Here is a 16,006-nt window from a genome sequence, read left to right as displayed (position 1 = left end):
CGAAAATGACAAAATTTTAAGTCTAAAGCCTTAAAGGATTTTTGGCCAAAAATACTTTTTTCTCTCTGAACTAAAGTTTAATGTGCCTAACTGTGTAAGTACATCCAGAATAATACACAAGCACCAAGAAATGACCTCGAAAACCCATAAGTGGCGAGTAATTAGCATTGCAAAAGTAATTAAAATGTTCTAAAATCATTTGAACATTTTCTAAAAGCCATTTGAACAAGTTATAATCAAGATATAAAATTTTGTTAACAGATCCTTAAGCAGCACATTCAGGAGTACCTATACTGAAATTTTGAACAAAATCCATTTTGGCCGAAAATGACAACAATTGTAAGTCTATAGCCTTAAAGGATTTTGGCCAAAATACGTTTTCTCTGACCTAAAATTTAATGTGCCTAACTATTTAAGTACATCCAGAATAATACACAAGCACCAAGAAATGACCTCGAAAACCCATAAGTGGCGAGTAATTAGCATTGCAAAAGTAATTAAAATATTCTAAAAATCATTTGAACATTTTCTAAAAGCCATTTGAACAAGTTATAATCAAGATATCAAATTTTGTTAACAGATCCTAAGCAGCACATTCAGGAGTACGTATACTGAAATTTTGAACAAAATCCATTTTTTGGCCGAAAATGACAAAAATTGTAAGTCTTATGCCTTAAAGGATTTTTGGCCAAAAATACTTTTTCTCTCTGAACTAAAATTTAATGTGCCTAACTATTTAAGTACATCCAGAATAATACACAAGCACCAAGAAATGACCTCGAAAACCCACACACACACACACACACACACACACACACACGCACACATAGACCTCTTTACCGAGTGTGTTTTTATTTTCATATTTCCTGGAGGATGTTAAGTATGGTCACTTTATAAATAAGTGTATGTCAGGAGGGTTTGTGTTTAATTACACCAGCTTATGAAAGATGGGAAGGGATGATCCATGACCTGCTCTGAGGGTGTGTGTGTCAGCAAATACTCTGTGAGATGATCACGTACAGACTTACTTACCTACCACTACTACCACCACACGACCACCACCACCACTATCATCACCACCAATTACCAGTCACCACCACCACTATCATCACCATCAATCACCACCACCACAACCATCACCACCAATCACCAGTCACAACCACCCATATTACACCGGTCAACACAATTTTTCTGGCACAAGGTTTTTAAACGGATTTTATGTAAATTTGGGGTGCAGAATCCAAATATGACTTTGGTTTTGTCTATCACATCAGGTTTCTGAGATATACCATATTGCACTTTTGCTGGGAAACGTAAACTTTTAGATCAAAATTGACGGTTTAAACATGTATACATAAATTTTTTCAGCATTATAATTTGTATTTTTCTATAACCAAAAATTGTTAATATCAAATTGGAAAGTTAATGCACATATAATATTTAAATGTAACATTGAAGGGTGAAAAAAAACAATTAATGTACGGTAGAAATAGTGCAAGTATTAAGATCAAGTTACAGTTACATAAACTTCCTCTTTTTGGCCGATCTCTTATGTACAGCTTCTGGAATGTCTCTCATCAAACTCCAGCAGTAGTCCGCCATCATGTTCGAGTCCCATCGACCTTGGTAACGTTCTTTCATTACTTTAATGTCTTGATGAAAGCGCTCCCCTTGCTCCTCGCTCACTTCTCCCAGATTTTCTGGAAACTCGTCCAAGTGACTGTGTAAGTAGTGAACCTTGATACTCATTCTGCATCCAAGTGCTTGTAAACTCAAGAGCAGCTCTTCCACAATTTCTTGATAGATGTCCGCTTTCTTGTTCCCTAAGAAGTTCCGCACCACATTAGAGAAAGCATTCCAAGTTCTTGCCTGTGCCTCAGTCATTGTTGCAAGGAAGTGTGGATCTCTGAGTAGTGTTCTTATTTGAGGTCCATCAAAAATCCCTGCCTTTTTCTTCTCGTCGCTAAGACTTGGAAAGGTTGAGCATATATATCTGAAACACTCTCCACTATGATCAAGAGCCTTGACGAATTGCTTCATGATACCAAGTTTTATGTGCAGAGGAGGAAGGACAATGTTTTTCCTGTCAACCAGAGGATCGTTAATGGTATTCTTGTCACCAGGCGTCAAACTATGTCTTGGTGGCCAATTCTTTTTCACCCAATGGTCTGCTGTAGCCCTGCTATCCCAGTAGCACAGAAAACAGGGGTATTTTGTGTACCCTCCTTGCTGGCCCAATAGAAAGTTTACCATTTTCAAGTCCACACAAATTAACCATTCATGAGCATGGTATTGCAACCTCTCTAGAACAGTCTTAATGTTTTCATACTCTTCTTTAATTTGTACAGAATGTCCGATTGGAATTGAACCATACTTGTTTCCGTTATGAAGAAGAACACATTTCAAGCTCCTTTTAGAACTGTCAATAAAAAGTCTCCAATCCTTACTATCATATGCTGGTAGTCCCATGGAGAGAAGAAGTCCTTCTACATCATTACAAAAAACAAGCTGGTCATATGAATGAAAGTACTTCCGCAGTTGCTCTTCTCTGTTGCGATAAAAGGAGACACTCGTGCCAGGTTTTAAGAGTCGTTTCTCTTGAAGCCTGGAAGCTAACAATTCAGCAGACTGTTTTGGCAAATTTAGATCTCTGACCAGATCATTCAATTCTGACTGAGTAAACAACGTTGGCTTTTCACAATCTTCACCAGATGGCTTGAAAAGATCAGTCTCTTCATCTTCATCAGTAGAAACAGGTGAATTCCGGTCTATATCCTCAATCTCTGGTAGCTCAGTAAATTCTGGCACGTTACGTGGTGGAGCAAATCTGAGATCAGGTTTGGTTCAGCACCTTAAAGTTAGTAAAAAACAGCTAAAAGGTTTCATGCCAGAAAAAAAAATATTTTTTTGTAGACCAGTGAATTATCAAACACTTATGGTGGTCGTGGTGTTGACTGCCTCCCTCCCGACACAGCAAGGTATAGAGGGGTCTTCCTCGCTCTGCATTAGTCATAACACGAGAATTTGAAACGAACCTTCTTCTGAACTCTTTAAAAACCTGTCCAAACATAACATAGCGAAATCTTGGACTGTCTGCCGGATCACCTGACGATTTACCCTACCTTAATTACTTCACCTGATGATTAAACACCCTAATGCTACCTGGGGGTGGGGGGGGAGGTATTTTAAACGACTAATTATACCCTTCCCTCCTACCCTTCCTGTCTAACTCCCTACGTGCCAATTACCTATACCACTACCCTTCTCCCTCCTCTCTATTTGGCACTTACTTTACCACTACCCTCCGTACCACTTACCACTACACCTCCCTTCCCACGTACCACTTACTTCACCACTACCACCACCACCACCCTCGTCTCCCACGGTCCTTACAAGCGAACGAGAAATAGCAATGACCTCAATTCGGGTGATAGTCCATTGTCCATCATCCACTCAGCACCCGTGACCCGCTCCGTCCGTGATACACCCTGTTTCCACACAGACACACACACACACACACACACACACACACACACACACACACACGACCTATTGTAATGTACTGCCCATTTCAGGTTACCTTAAGATTAGACACACTTAATATATTTCATCTAATCGATTAAAAAGCCAACTGCTACCTGGTGGGATATTAAGCTAACTGAGATTATGATTAGGTTAGATTAGGATTATGGTTATGATTAGATTAGGTTATATTATGTTTGTTTAGGTTAGATTAGGTTCAAACGCAGCACTGACCGCAGCCTTGACTACCCAGGTAAACATAACTAACTAGGGACCTGGACCTAGGTAATGTAAAAGGAGGGAATGGTTCCTTGACCAAAATTAATGTAGGATGCAATAAAACGTAACCTACTGCCAGGAGCGACTGGAAAGGACACTCCAACATTCATTCCTTCAGGTAAAAATCAATTGTCATGTCTCATATCACCGGTCCGGGATATACCGAGTGTAATGATAATGATAATAATAATAATAATAATAATAATAATAATAATAATAATAATAATAATAATAATAATAATAATAATAATAATAATAATAATAATAATAATAAACAGTTACAACAGAATAATAATAATGATGATAAAAAATACTACTACTAATGAGTATTCCATTTTCATAATTTAGCAGAAAAAGTTTGTCATAAAAGTTAACAAGTTTAATTTATTAACAAGATGGGTGTGAATGATTCTTATTAACACGCCATCAGCACAGCACGATCTCTCTCTCTCTCTCTCTCTCTCTCTCTCTCTCTCTCTCTCTCTCTCTCTCTCTCTCTCTCCTACAATTTAGTGTCAAAGGTACTCAACACACACACTGACCAATTTTGCACGTGTTACCATGAAGACAGTTTACGCTCTCTCTCTCTCTCTCTCTGCCTCTTTCTTTCTTTCTCACTCTCCTTTTTCTGTTGCTCTGTCTTTCTTTTTTCGATCTCCCTCTCCCTTTCTCTCGTTCTTTTCCTCTCTTATTCTCCCTCTCACCCCCTCTTTATCTTTGTTAATCTCATTTCCTCTTTCTTTCTCACTTCCCTCTTACTCTCTCTCTATTTCTTTCACTCTTTCCTTCGCCTTTTTCTCATTCTCTCCCTCTCACCTTCTCTATCCTTTCCCTTTCTCTCACTCCCTCTCCTTCACATTCTTTGTCCTTTCTCCCCTCTCACTTCCCCCTCCTCCACCCGTTCACTTTCGTCCTTTCTCTTTCTCGTCTTCTTTGTCATTTCTCCCTCTCCTTCACCTTCTCTATCCTTTCTGCCTCCCTCTCTTTCTCCCTCCCTCTCTCCCTCATGTGTGGCCTTTATATCATCAACTCTACTTTACCACCACTTATTCCACCCGCACCTTCTCCTCAACCCCCTCCTCCACTGTCACGTCACCTCCCTTCACTCAGGTACTCCTGCCTACAATCACGTCCTATGTACTGCCGTCGTGAGTCACGTCTTTCAGTCAGTCGTTGTAAGTCACGCCTTTGAGTCATTATCCTATGAGTCACGTTTTAAGTACTGCTATGGTGAGTCCCGTCTTTGAGTCTGTGAAGTAAAAAACTAATTTCAAACAATACTCATGAGTGCTTAAATGGACGTCAATGAGGAGAGACCAAACTCAATTGTGATGATAAACACACACACACACACACACACACACACACACACACACACACACACACACACACACATACACACACTTAGTTGATGATGGTTCCCAGTTTTCAAAAGCCTTTATTTTTTACATATGTCATTCTGTGTTGTTTGGGTTTTATCTACATTGTATCTCTAACTGTGTCACCTATGAAAGCTCTTCCTTTGTGTCCAGCAGATGTGAAGTGGATTTGTTAACTAATCTCACTTTGATTAGGATCCTGAATATACAGTTTACTTTATGTTTTTATGTCGTATCTATAACTTTTGTAATATATATATACCCGTCATATCACTAACTCTTCTCATTCACTTCATAACTGGCATGTCACTCACTCTCCTCAATCACCTCATCACTGACATGTCTGCTACTCAGTACCATCTCTTACAGCCATCATCTCACTCACTGGTAAAAAGTTAACTATGCAATACGCAATACCATAAACTCTAATGGTAGGTAACCTTCACATACACGATAATATTCACAGTAATATTCCTAACCTAACCTAACCTATCATACCATCACCTCATCTCCCAAATTGTTGAAAATCTTCCCCGAAAAAAAAAATATCAGATTTCGTTTCTTTACTGGATCGTAATTTGCTTCATCACGGGAGTTCAAGTGAAAAGACCATCCTTATATGAAATCCTATACACTCGCTTAAGGAGCCGTGTATCCCATTTCTTCCTCAGGCTTTCTAAACCATTCCTTCCTCAAGCTTTCTAAACCATTTCTTCCTCAAGCTTTCTAAACCATTTCTTCCTCGAGCTTTCTAAACCATTCCCTTCAAACAGCCTCTCTCATTTTACATGTCTATCGTTTGGTGTTATGTTTTTATGCCTCTGTCGCTATGCCTTGGAGTCAACCTTACATTCCCTCCCTCTTGTGTTGTGCCCTTCGTCAGTACGTGGTTCCTTAAGGCGCTTCTTCTGTGATATAATACACCTAACCTAACCTAACCCGTAGACTAAGATAGGGAATGTTACTGGTAATATACTGTACGGTACTAGTTCTCCTCTTTGATAAACCTGCTACCACCATGGAACTCACCTGTCTAGTACACAAGTAGTCACGTGGCATGAGGGTGTTGTGGTCTCCCTCGGTCAGTGAGCTAAGGACCTCACCACTCAGCGCCTGATGACTCAATAATGTTGGTGTGTCAGCTCACGTGGACCACTCACTACCTTGAGTGTTCCTCCTCCTCCTGCTGCTGCTACTTCTGCTGCTACTGGTGTTGTTGCTGTTGTTTATCTTTCATCTACTACTACTGTTGTTGATGTTATTGTTTATTCTACTACTACTACTACTACTACTACTACCACTACTATCTACTTTTGTTACTGTTACCTTTTTTTCTAGTTGTTGAAAAAAATGTAACCCGTTATCACAGTCCTGTCGTGTAGCAATAGAACTACCTGACTCTTGCAAGCAAATTCGTATAATACTTTAAGATTAACCACCTTAAACCTAACCTAACCTAACCTAACCTAACCTAACCTAACCCCAGCTTATTTACCTTAAGATCAACCACCCTATCTTCACATGGAAGTTAGATTAGGGTGATAAATCTTACGATGAAATAAGCTGGGGTTAGGTTAGGTTAGGTTAGGTAATGTGGTTAATCTTAAGGTGAAAACAAGCTGTAGGTTAGGTTAGGTTATGTGGTTAATCTTAAGGTGAAAATAAGCTGTAGGTTAGGTTAGGTTATGTGGTTAATCTTAAGGTGAAAATAAACTGTAGGTTAACCTTCTGACGATCCAAATTTTCTTCTCACAGACAATCACAACACACAGTTAACCAAATAAATAAAAAGCTTTATGCACTTTTTTATACCACGAGTCATTTATAATTTGTTTTTGTCACTTGTAAAGACAAAATCTATTCAAGCTTACAGTTAAAAGATCACTGTATCTCTCAAGCTTTGTCTATCCAAGTTTGACCATCATCCATTTCTATTTACCATTCCTCTCTCTCTCTCTCTCTCTCTCTCTCTCTCTCTCTCTCTCTGCCTGTCCTTTCGATATTTCTCCACTTCTCTCTCCCTCTTTCCCTTCCTCTATCTATCTATTAGTTTCATATTTTGTTGCATCTCTCCTTTTCTCTTTTGTCTCTCTATCCCTCCCTTTCAATCTTTCACCTAATATCAACGAGTGTTTCTTGTTCATCTGTCTCTTGTTCATCAATGAGTGTCTCTTGTTCATCTGTCTCTTGTTCATCTGTCTCTTGTTCATCAATGAGTGTCTCTTGTTCATCAATGAGTGTCTCTTGTTCATCTGTTTCTTGTTCATCTGTCTCTTGTTTATCAATGAGTGTCTCTTGTTCATCTGTCTCTTTCTCTCTTTTACCCTGTCTCGATGACTATCTCTCGCTCACACTTTTTTCTCTCACCGCCCCAGGAATCTTGGTAATTAATTTACAGGTAACAATATTAAGAGTTAGTATCGCTCCCGACATTGCAGTTATTGAAAAGAAAAACTGAAATTATTGAGCAATATTGCAAACTGTTGACAGCGTTACACCTGCCTAGTTATTCATATTTCAAATATTGCCACTGTAACACGATACCTGAATTTGTTCATTTCTTGTAACCCGGGATTTTGTTAAATGTGTTTTTCCTTGTAATACAGCGAGCAGACAGAGGGTGACGGGTGGCCAGCGAGCAGACAGAGGGTGACGGGTGGCCAGCAAGCAGACAGAGGGTGACGGGTGGCCAGTGAGCAGTGTGTGACGGGTGATGTACAGCAGTTCAAAACACACACACACACACACACACACACACACACACACACACACAAACCAAGACAAAATTACATCACCAACTAACAATATGATATAACCATAATCAAAATATTTTTCATTCCTAATGTAACATTAATAATAATAATAATAATAATAATAATAATAACAATAATAATAATAATAATAATAATAATAATAATAATAATAATAATAATAATAATAATAATAATATGAATAATATGAATAATATGAATAGTAATAATAATAATAATAATAATAATAATAATAATAATAATATGAATAGTAATAACATTAATAATAATAATATGAATAATAATATGAATATGAATAAGAATATTAACATCAGCAAAAGAATAATGAACTTAAAGCTCATTGCATGATGCTCTACATACTTATTTCTTAATACTATATTGCGAATGAGATTTTTCTTATGGAGGTAATGTCGATTAATGAAATGAAAACAAACAAGGTGAAATTAAATTCCAACCGATTTCTAGTTTTCCATTTACTTAATATTGCTAAAATCTCGTAAATGATTCAGCGTTCTCGTTCAAATATAACACATATAAGTGATACAGTTTTCATTTATATAACAAATTTATAGTCATCCAGTAAGATTAAAAATTAATGAACCATTAACTAAGATCAAAAGTAAACAACAATATCTGATAGTAAATTACTACTTTGCTCCTCAGTTACCCACGTTAAAATAAACAACATATATTTATTCCCTTACAAGGAAAACTACAGCTTTTGTATTGATTTATAAAAAAAATATGTATATATATATATATATAAAGTTCCCCAATGCTAGTCAGGCTGGAAATAGTGTATACTTATACTAATCACTAACACACCATTTATATAACTAACCGGAAAGACCATGAATAACAAAATGTAATATAAACCACGTATATAAACTAGTCTTTGTTTATAAATATAATAAGATAACACTAGAACTGCCAGTGACCTTTTTAAATATATATTAAGTGTCAATTACTCACTTCATGGGTAATTTTCAACAACTGTATTTAAGGCAATTGTCAATTATTTTATTTAATTAGTGATATTATGTATTACGTACTGTCAAGCACAAACAATATGATCCTGACTTAGGGAGCAAATCTGTTTTATATTTACATTACAGCTTTATGTATGATAGTGTCATGTGCTGTATGATTATTGGTATATGTTTATGAAGGTATGGAAGAAGAAGAAGAAGAAGAAGAAGAAGAAGAAGAAGAAGAAGAAGAAGAAGAAGAAGAAGAAGAGGAGGATGAGGGAAGACATTCAGCAGTAGGAATGCCTCTCGTCAGAAGAGGTCGAGGCAATGAGAGGACTTGTGTACTTGTGTAACTCTCCTCTCCACAGCTCCTTTACTTTCCACACCTGCTGTATCCTCACCTTGCCGGGAACACTAGTGGGACACAAACCACACTCTCTCAGTTACTCCCCACAGGCTGAGTCTCACTGTACATGTCTTCCATTCCTTATGTTGTTTTGAGGTTTTTATATATAGGTCACACATGAACTCCCCCTGATATCTCTGGCAAACATTTCTCTTCTAATGCACGATGCCAAGGGAACTCCATTTAAGTATAATGCACTAACTCACCCGCATGGCTTTGTGAGTTGGTTCTGACGCGTGTACCTTCCCCCTGTTCCCTTCTTAGCTTAAAAACCTAGAGAAGAAAGGTTGTTCATCATCTCCAAGCACCTTCTATATTGAAACACGAGACAAAACCTTAGTTCCAATATGTGTGAAATACTATCTGTATAAAATGTCAATATTTATCAATCTCGATGATAACATACCGAGAAAGAAAGATACACCGAAGGTCACTTTGAGTCAGTCATATCTAGGATTTCTCTTCACACTTGTCTTTTAGATATTCTCACCAACAATATTCTATTTGAGTGTCCTTATACCCCGACTCGACCACCGCTCTCATACATATCACCAACACACACCACTTATCTGTATGTAATAACACCCGGGTTGTGTATGATACAAGCAGACAACAACAACACGCTGTAGCATGTCTGTGTTCAGTGTGTCTGTAGATAAGATACCCCCTGGACTTAATTACAGCCCGTCACATGAAAAGTAATTCCACTCCTTTGGTAACATTTTAGTGAGTTACAGCAACACCAAGGCATCACCTTATCTCACACAGACGGATGGAGAAGCAATATCAGGTTTTCCAGTGAATATTAATCACCTCAGAATATTTTACCTAATGATTACATATCCTAACACTACCTGGATGGATTAACTTTAGATTTGATTAGCATTAAGGTGTTCAATCAACAGGTGTAATAAGTTGGAGTGCCTAATGTTTACGTTATCCGCTCAAATGGATGAATTATATTTTCGTTTTAAGTTTGAATTGTTTGTGGAGAAGAGATACGTTGGAGACGATTGGATCTAACCTTGACCTGTGAGTGGAAGTGAAGTAAATAATATATTAACTGCTGGATATACCTGTAATATATTGTTCACCTCCCTCCCCCTCCACCACAGGTAACGTTTGCACATTTAATCATCAGGTGAAATAAGAGCAAGACTCGTCACCTCTCTCTGAAACTGACGGTCATATATATGAGTGATTTGATTCCTTTGTTTATTTTAAGTACTGCATTTAACTAAGTAAATATGACGTAGTTAAGACCATTTCTGACCACTTGAGGATGGTCTAGTTAGGACCATCTCTATAACCAAGGAAGCATCAGCGCTATACTCTGTGCCCGCCTCCGTGACCCTGCAACTAGGCCAAACAGTAACTGACAGCTACCACCTGTCATTGTTAACTTGTGTAAGACTTCCTCCACGTGGCGGTCCTGCAGGGTTCCTCTCATGTTCAGCCACAACTTACGGAAACTTCCCCCCTTAACCCTTTAAAGGTGTAGTGTAGCATTTAGGTATTTTATTCAGGCTAACGTTAGACGTTCAGCTAAGAGAAACCCCTGCCCCTCACAGGGTTAAAACTCGTGTCTTCCTGTTAATTAATACTTTGTCAACTGTAACAAAAACATTTAGTTTTGTAAATATGTAGAAGTGAATTAATGTCATGTGTAACTTCAGTGATGAGTTGTACTGACGTCTGGTAAACGACATTTACATATTGTAGGGTAATTACTCCATATAAATGAAAATAAAAGTACCTTGTGTTTCCTATTCCAGGTGGACTGTGCAGATGATCCGAGAAATGCCTCACTAAGACGCAATTAGAGGTCACCCCACGGTCGTCTGCTGATCATCCACACAAGTTAGAGCGACGTTTTCAAGCTACAGTGCCTAATGAACCTAAACCTGATGGCCTGTGTGTGCTGATGAAGTCTCTGGTATTAGCCCGTCTTCGTCAGATAAGGATTTATCGGGAGTAACAGTTCCTCTATGTGTTCTTCCACTCCAATCTACGGTTTACAGCTTAACCAAAATCTTAAGGTCTCTAACGCGCTAGAAGCAATGTTGCGTGGCGTTATTATTTTCATCCATCAGGGAGAATGTGACGGACGACAAACTAGTGACCGCGGACAGGCTCCAAGGACGGCTAATAAGGCGCTTAATAAGAGAATATGAATGTGCATCTCTGGGGACATTGGCGCACATGATGCAGGAGAATATTCTGCCCCTCTCTCTGACCTTTAACAGAGAAGGTGTTAGATGAATTAACATCACCCTGCCACACACACACACACACACATCTACGCAGACAGCCATACACCCCTTCCCCCCCGACCCCCGCCACACACACATACACGTTGGCCATTGTAAGTCGTCCAATGAACTAGAAACCCCCCAAGAGGTCAGTCAGTTAGTGTGTCCAATGTTGCCCCCAGTCACGTTACTGTTATGACCACACCACACTACACCACCACACCACGCCACACCACACCACACCACACTACACTACACTACACCACGGCACCACACCACACCACACCACACCACAATACACTACACCACACCACTGCACCACACCACACCACACCACGGCACCACACCACACCACACCACAGCATTTCACAACACACCACCTCACGCGCGCCTGTGTGTGTGTATGTTATCTAGCCCAGAACCGTAATATCAGTAATCCTAATCATAGGTGTCACTCTTATCTTCACATCAACTTGACACGTTCATTTCTATCGTCTCCAAGTGTTTTTACCAAGTGAAGTAATGGTCAAGAAATGATTCCAATACACATCATCACTATTATTTCTGACCAGTGTTTGTCCTACTGTCTCATCAAGTATTGTACTCCCACCCCAGTAGGTTATAAATAGACTCCTCAATGACAAGTGAAGTGAAAAACAAACATATGCATTTAGTTGAGAAATTTAACAATGCCATGGAAGTTATTTCGAAGGTTGTGTAGAGCATGAGCGTGACCTTTGACCTGTGATATATTCCTTGGTCAATCTCAGCCAGACAAGACGCGGGGATAACTCTTAGGATATTTAATTAAACTTGTGATGTCAGGGGTCATCATAACAAGTTTAGAAAGGGTTTTGTACTGGTCTTCCACAACCAATTTTTACCTCGATTGTTTAAGAGTAAAGTTTCACATGACCATAGCTTAAATATTATTGCGATAACTGAACAAAGAGATTTTCAAATGTAATGATATAATGAATAAATGAGAGAGAGAGAGAGAGAGAGAGAGAGAGAGAGAGAGAGAGAGAGGAGGAGGCTGGATGTATACCATGTGAGGGTCGGCGGCCACTTATCGCAGGGTCAAAAACATCCCAGGGTCGAATCTCTCAAAAGCTCAGCCAAATATGAATAAAAAAATCTCAAAGGTTTAAATACTCCTCCTTACTGTTGATGTGAGGTAGAGTCTCAGTGTGATTTTGATGCCATTTTATTTATTTTTTTTTGTTAGTTTTGTATTTTAGTTGAAATCACACACACACACACACACACACACACACACACACACACACACGCACACACATGGCCAAGATACAGGTCCTAGAACCCTGGGAGGCCAACAACATGTAGACGGTACGAGATGAACAGCTGAGCCTCAAGAAGTGCGTCACCTCACCCTCAAGACACTGGTCAAGGGTGGGGCATTGGAGGGCCTGACAAGATTAGGCCAAGATTGCTAAGAGGGTGTTATAGACCACACACACCTCTTTACTGAGTCTCTGTCTTCCCTTGCACAACGTAAACGTTTGTTCTGTGGAAAAAAGGAAACTGTGCTTCAAGTCCGTAAGAAAAAGAGAGAGCTGACTCGGGGTTACTCCTGCTGCCGTTGTCAATAAATTATAACAAGAATAAAAAAAAAGAGAAAATGTTATTGTGGTAATAGATGATAGTAGTTGAGGTAGAATTGCAGGTGTCAGATTGTATGATGAGAGAGAGAGAGAGAGAGAGAGAGAGAGAGAGAGAGAGAGAGAGAGAGAGAGGCTACGTACTATGGTGGGGATAAGAAGTTACGCAAACACGAACACGCGTCAAGACAAGAGGGCCTCGGTATGTACTTGTCTCTGAGGTAATAATGGAAGACGGTGTACATATTGAAAACCGAGACGATTACTCTACCTAACCATCCCGGTCTCACCACACCAGCTGCCTGTAGTCATCACTGAGGCACCACACCATCTACCAGTGGCTGTGATTACCTGATTAACTTCACAAGGGAACTGAATTACACAACTGAGTGCCTTGACGGGATGCATAACGCCTCTCCCACACCTCCCATAATGTCCTCTATAGCAGTTTAAAGAAGGAATTGGTCTGTTATTTTTCTTAATTCATGTTATATTTGGCAGTTTTAAGGTCAATGTAAACACCAGCAGAACATCTAATAATTCCAATTACTGTTAGGAAAATGGTCTCCAACTTCCCATTCTTCTCTTTTTTTTTCACCATCAGAAGTAACCAAAGTCGAGGTAGTGTAGAAGTAGCCAAAACAACGAACGCCGTAGACTGCGGTTTGCTGACAAACTGCTGAGTGTGTATGTGGATGCCTCGAGTGCCAGGCGGATCAACAAGAAGAAGAACAACATGGAGGTGACTGCGGTAGTGTGGAGCAGCGGCCACCACCGTCTTGTCTTCCTCATGTACGTCCACGTGACTCCCCAGGCCATCACCGGCTCCTCTCATTGTTTTGTCAGCTGCAGACAGATTTTTTTCCGCCGTGCGTACCTAGCTTAATATATTCCGTATGTGACATAGACTTTGTACGTGTAGGGGCTGTGAGGCAGGTGAGGCGAGGCGAGGGAAGGTAATTACGTGTTTGTCAGTTGGTGTACTGAGATTATCATCTTGTGTTGTGTCGTCGATGGCCAGAGATCGTCACAGGTTGCATAACATCATCGCTCGCTGGTTGGTCGCCGCCCCTCGTCCACGTGGATCATCCTCGTTCCCTCTGAACTTCAAGATTTTTTCCAAACATGTGGCTTATGGTCGGAGTTTTTAATGTAGCATTGTATTGGATTACTCTGGCATTGTTCGGCCGTGTGTGATGCTCGCCAGCCCTTCCATGTTTGCTCCGTGCGCAAGAGATTTTTTCTTGTGGAAATGTTGACAGCATAAATTCCTGGCGGGTCATATTTTTTTTCTCTGGGAACGAGGGGAACTTGGGTTCCTTGACTCTGTATGACGAAATTTATCCAGTGGTGAGGTTGTTTCAGTCTTAGATTAGCACCATAAGCTGGCGGCCAGTGACTGGTTCTTCGTACGAGTGTGTCCACTTATATCAGGTGAATTTTTTTAGAGCATTATATGAAAGCGGGGCGAAGAGGAGGAATAAGGAGACGTAAGAATAAGAACGTGAAACACAGAGAGAGAGGAGGTGGGGTGACAAGTATATACACCCGAGAACTTACTCTAACTTAACATTTCACCATGTATCAGTCATTGTTTTCTTTGTTACGAACTTTATTGTCGAGTGTCGGTACAGTAGACAACCATAGTACCCAGAGGAGATATGGGAAGTTTGGTCACGTCGCCCTTCGCCTCCCACGTGTGTCCGGGCCAGGAACCGAACCTCTGACATTAGAGATACAAGCTTTACTGGTGTACCACCCGCATCCTTAAAACACATAGCGCCCAACGTGGGGCTCGAACCCACGACCCCGAGATTAAGAGTCTCGTGCTCTACCGACTGAGCTAGCCGGGCTTACTTAATTCCATGTACATAGCAAATTTTATATTAATTTATAGCAATCTATTACACTACGACTTTCTGGACGTCAGTCGCTCTGTGCGGAGCAAATAGCTTCTACCAGTCTATAGCTATGGGTTAAGTAGATGGGGTAGTGTTATTATTTAAAGATGTATTTAAGTACATTACAGTTCTGCAATTACCTGCAGATTAGGCACCACAACTTATTTCACGTGATTAAACTTATTAACGTTAACCTAACCTTACCCAATCGACCATAACCTAATCTCATCTAACTTAACCCTCCCAGGTAACGTTAGGGTGTTAAATCATCGCGGAAAATAAACTAGGGTGGCTATTCTTTAGGTGATCCCAGTGAACTCATACTAACCTTTCAATCTCATTCTCTTACACACACACCCACACCAACACCAACACCCACACCCACACCCACACACACACACACACACCCACACCCACACCCACACACACACACACACACCCACACAACTCAGCTCGACTTTCTAGCCCCGTACTCATGAAATAACTTCCGTTCTTATTTAACCCCCTTTCCTAACCGCCCCCCCCTTGTCCCGGCCACATCCCCTTTCCTAACCGCCCCCTTTGTCCCGGCCACATCCCCTCTTCCCATTTATCGTGTCTTGTGCCTTTTTCCTTCTAATCATTAATAATCTCACATCTACCTGAGACTTTGTCAAACATATGTGCACAGCTTCTCTCTATCAACAAACACTGTCAAAGATGAGGAAGAGGAAGAAGAATAAAAAGGAAGAAACGACAAAAAGGAACGAAGGAAAAAGAGAAAATGAACAAATAAAGATTACTGAAGAAATTAAGTCATACCACTTAGAATAGATTATAACAATGACAAGACACCGTAACCTGTACATCATATTAGTTAACTTAAACCTAACCAAACCTGTACATATCAGTTAACTTAAATGT

At 39.9% G+C, this 16,006-nt stretch overlaps 1 non-coding gene across 1 annotated transcript; it reads right to left on the bottom strand.

The window, feature by feature from the left end:
- Positions 1–14,982: 14,982 nt before the first annotated feature.
- Positions 14,983–15,055, bottom strand: Trnak-cuu. Its single transcript has one exon. It is a non-coding gene; the product is annotated as a tRNA-Lys (tRNA).
- Between the last annotated feature and the right edge of the window lie 951 nt (positions 15,056–16,006).

The sequence above is a fragment of the Homarus americanus genome, unplaced genomic scaffold, assembly GCF_018991925.1.
Source record: "Homarus americanus isolate GMGI-L3 unplaced genomic scaffold, GMGI_Hamer_2.0 scaffold48354, whole genome shotgun sequence".
NCBI lineage: Eukaryota > Metazoa > Arthropoda > Malacostraca > Decapoda > Nephropidae > Homarus > Homarus americanus.
Note: the sequence above shows the minus strand (reverse complement) of the source record. Positions and strands in the feature narration are given on the sequence as shown.